We start from the raw sequence: 4,897 nt of genomic DNA on the forward strand, positions 1-4,897 counted from the left end.
AAGTCCTGACTATATCACTATTCGTGTCCTTGAGCCTATGTTTCTTCCTCTGAAAAATGAAAGTAGTAACACCTCACTCACAGTGTGATGGAGTAAGCAAATGGATATGAAATAGATGTAAATGTACCTTGTAAATTTTAAAGTGGTTTAGAAATATAAGGTACTATTACTTCTGTTTCTTGTTAGTGCCACACAGGAAGCTATCAAGGCCAGGAAAGTACAAATTTAAGACAAAACCTTTGTTGGGAATTCCCTGGTGGTCCAGGGGTTAGGACTTCCGGGTTCAGTTCCTGGTCAGGGAACTAAGATCTCACAAACTGTACAGTGTGGCATAAAAAAACAAAAAAACAAAAACAAAAAACATTTGTCAAAGTGATTTCATTGGAGGAAACAATATAAACAAGCTTAATGAGCTGTCTTATGCTTTTGGACACATTTGTAGGTAAAATATTACCAAAAAGTGTTAATGAAAGCCTCTACTAAAGAGGTTATGCTAAAACAGACATAAATCCATTCAGTAAGAATCGATATAGATAGGCAAAACCAGCAATGCCTGAACTGTTAGCCAAGCAAACTGTCTCAAAAATTAAAATAAGCAATTGGAATTACTATCTCAATACCAGGACAAGTGAATGTAATGGGAGTGCCTGTCCTAGAGCATCTAAATGTTCTTGGCCATATCCCTGTAAATACCTGGTTAAACGAATAACTTATTTCAAAAATGGAATAAGCCATTCCTTATGTCAGTGATAGAAAAGACATCTAGAGAAAAAGAAATAGTGATGGAAATGAGCACACCGAATAGCTCTTACTTTAAAAGCTATGTAGACTTAGGCTTCCCAGAAGTCCCAGACCTGTCATTCTCCTAGCTACTATCACTCCTTACACCAAAGCTGTCAGGTTTGAATAACAGAAAATCTTCTGTTGCTTTCTCTGGTTACTGAGTTCACTGAGAGAGACACAATTTAACTATTCCACCTTAGTTTTGGTTCTTTCTCCCCTGACAGATCCACCTTCTACTGAGAACGATCTTCCACAGCATTGGGAAAGGAGAGTTGGAGAAAAACAGTATAAGAAATTTGATCTAAGGGTCTGGTAAAATAGTTAAATGATAAAATTTAAGGAAAAACAATTTCTCCGAATGAGAGTTTTCTCCCAAGTCTTCTTAAGTTGGTTAAGACTCTACCAGTCTATCAGTCACTTAAGCTCAAGAATTTGCTCACCTTCAATCACCTTTGCTTCCTTTATCCCCACAAGTTATTAATTGCCAAATATTATTATTTATAGGCACAGACTGTGGGAGTAATATCTCTTGTCTCTTCCTTTTTAGGCCCTTTTAACATTCTAGTTTGTTTCCACATTATTTTCATGAAATCATTACAATAGTATCCCAACTGGCCTCCCTCCTCAAATTTTTCTCACACTCTAATCTATGCAACACTACCTGATGTATCTTCCCTATTCACACAATTTTCCAAACCAAAATCCTTCAGTGGCTCAACATGGCATACAAAATTAAGTCCAAACTTCCTAGGCTAAAAATTAAAAGTCTGAAAATTCCAAGTGTTGGAGAGCTTGTAAAGCAATAGGAACTCTCAGATACTGCTGGTGGACGTGTATAGATAGGACTATTTTGGAAAGCTGATTCCCAGAATCTACTAAAACTGAATATGTACATATCCTGTAACCCCAAAATTTATACAAACAACAGTCATTTTGATACATAAGTTGTGGTGTGAATATTCTTACACTGGAATACTTATAAAACAATGAAAATAAACTACAGATACATTCAACCGCATGTATAATCTCATCAACAGTACTGAGTGAAAGAACTTAGACACAAAATAATAAATACTATCTAATGACATTTCTATAGAATTCAAAAACAGGCAGCATTAACCTATGGTGGTAGAAGTCAGTGGTGTTTCCTTCAGGGAGAAAGAAAGGCGCAGTGTTTGAGAAGAGGCATGAGTTGGGTAATGTGTTGGTAATGTTCTATTTTTGAGATCTGGATAGTGGTTTCTCTGATGTGTTAACTTTGTAATAATCCACTGAGCTGTATACTTATGTTGTATGCATTCCTTTGTACATTTTTTTAAAAATATAAGTTCTTAGCTCGGCTCTTAAGGTTGACCACAATCTTCTCCCCACCTGTTTCTCCAATCTCTCTCTCGCCTCACTAAATGTTATGCTTCAAATATGTCTTAGTCATTTCAGGCCACTATACAAATTATCATAGACTGGATGGCTTAAGTAACATTTATTTCTCACAGTATGGAGGCTGGGAAGTGCCTTCAGATTCATTGTCTGGTGAGGGCCCACTTCCCGGTTTGCAGATGGCCATCTTCTTACTGTTGTCTTCAAGTGGTGGAAAGCAGAGAAAGGAAGCAAGTTGTTTCAAGTCTCTTCTTAAAAGAATGCTAATCCCTTAAAAAGGCTTCACCCACATGACATAATTACCTCCCAAAGGCCCCATCTCTTAATACCATCTCACTGGCGGTTAGGGTTTCAACATATAAATTTGAGACGAGGGAGGGAACAAATATGTAGTCCATGACAAACTCTACTGATTTATTCACTCATCCCAGAAAAGGTTCTAATTTTGTTCCCTGACCAGGGATTGAACTTGGGGCCACGGCAGTGAAAGCACCAAGTCCTAACCACTGGACCGCCAGGGAACTCCCCAGGTTCTGTTATTTTTTAACCTTGTTATTTTTTCATGCCATTTCTCACTGAGAATCATCTCCCACATCTCTTCGTATCAAAATCCTACCTGCATCGGCATAAAAACAGACACATAGAACACATAGATCAAATGAAACAGAATAAAAACTCAGAAATAAATCCACGCATATTTGGTCAGTTTATAACAAAGAAGCCAAGAATATACAATGAAGAAAGGATGGTCTCTTCAATAATTGGTACTGGGAAAACCACACAGCCACAGGCAAAAGAATGAGACTATACCACTATCTCACACCACACACAAAAATCAACTCAAAATGTATTAAAGACTTGACACCATAAAACTTACTTACTTAAAAACTTTAGCTTACTTTCAGTAAAACCTGAAACCATAAAACATCTAGAAGAACATAGGGGATATGATTTTTAACACTGGCCTTGGCAATGATTTTTTTGGATTTAGCACCAAAAACAAAGGCAACAAAAGAAAAAATAAACAAGTGGAACTACATAAAACTAAAGACTTCTGCACAGCAAAGGAAACGATAAATGAAATTGAAAGGCAACCTATGGAATGGGAGAAAATATCTGCAAATCATATATCTGATAAGAGGTTAACATCCAAAATATGTAAAGAATTCATAGAGCTCAATAGCAAAAGCCCAATCTGATTTATAAATAGGCATAGGAACTGAGTAGACTTTTTTCCAAAGAAGACATACAACTGGACAACAGGTATATGAAAAGGTGCTCAACATCACTAATCATCAGGGAAATGCAAATCAAAACCACAATGAGATATCACCTTATTACCTGTTAGAATGGCTACTATCAAAAAGACAATGGATGACAAGTGTTGGAAAGGATGTGGAGAAAAGGGAACCCTTGTGCACTGTTGGTGAAAATGTAAATTAGTGCAGCCTCTATGGAAAACAATATGGAGGTTACTCAAAAATTAAAAATAAAACTATCTTATAATCCAGCAATTCCACTTCTGGGTATATGTCTGAAGGAAAAGAAATCACTATCTTAAAAAGATATCTAGGGACTTCCTTGGTGGCACAGTGGTTAAGAATCCACCTGCCAATGCAGGGGACATGGGTTTGAGCCCTGGTCCGGGAAGATCCCACATGCCGTGGAGCAACTAAGCCCATGCACCACAACTACTGAGCCTGAGCTCGAGAGCCTGCGAGAACCACAACTACTGAGGCCGCATGCTGCAACTACTGGAGCCACGCACCTAGAGCCCATGCTCCACAAGAGAAGCCACAGCAATGAGAAGCCCGCGCACCACAACGAAGAATAGCCCCCACTGGCCACAACTAGGGAAAGCCCGTGAGCATCAATGAAGACCCAACACAGCCATAAATAAATAAATTAATTAATTAAAAAAAGATATCTCCACCACCATGTTAATTGCAACATTATTTACAGTAGCCAAGACATGGTAACTACCTAAGTATCCATCAACAGATGAATGGATAAAGAAAATGCAAAACAATGGAATAGTATTCAGCCGTGAAAAGAAGAAAATTCTTCCCTTTGCAACATGGACGGACCTTCAGGGCATTATGCTAAGTGAGATAGGTCAGACAGAGAAAGACAAATACTGCATTATCTAACGTATATGTGGAATCTAATGTGTGGAGGTTTTGCCCACATCATCAAGCAATTCTCAGACACCAGCTAGGTGTTCTACAATTCAACTTAATTCTGACACTGTACCCAGAGATAGTATTAGATTCCACAAGTTAAGGGATCAATCCCACAAGACTGTCCTCCACTTCAGGTGCCAATCACAAACCCAGGTCATTACCTAGGCTTCTGATTAACTGGCTATAAATCACAGGTTCCCACGACCCTCTCCTTGGGTCCCATTAATTTGCTAGAACAGATCACAGAACTCAGGGAACTAGTCTGCTTGCTAGACTGCAGTTTATTACAAAAGATATTAAACGATACAAATCAGCAGCCTCATGAAGAAGTACATAGGGTGAAGCCCTTAACAAAGAAGTCTCTGTCCTAGTGGGGTTTGAGGCCTGACTTAGTAGTATGTAGTAGCATTTCGGTTCACCAACCTGGAAGTTCTCCAAATCTCCTTTTGGTTTTAAGGAGGATTCACTACATAGGCATGATTGAATCACTGGCCATTGGTGATTGATTCAACGTCCAGCCTCTCCCCAGAAATCAGGGGGTGGGACTGAAAGTT

Source organism: Lipotes vexillifer, unplaced genomic scaffold (genome assembly GCF_000442215.2).
Source record: "Lipotes vexillifer unplaced genomic scaffold, Lipotes_vexillifer_v1.1 scaffold461, whole genome shotgun sequence".
Classification (NCBI taxonomy): Eukaryota; Metazoa; Chordata; class Mammalia; order Artiodactyla; family Lipotidae; genus Lipotes; species Lipotes vexillifer.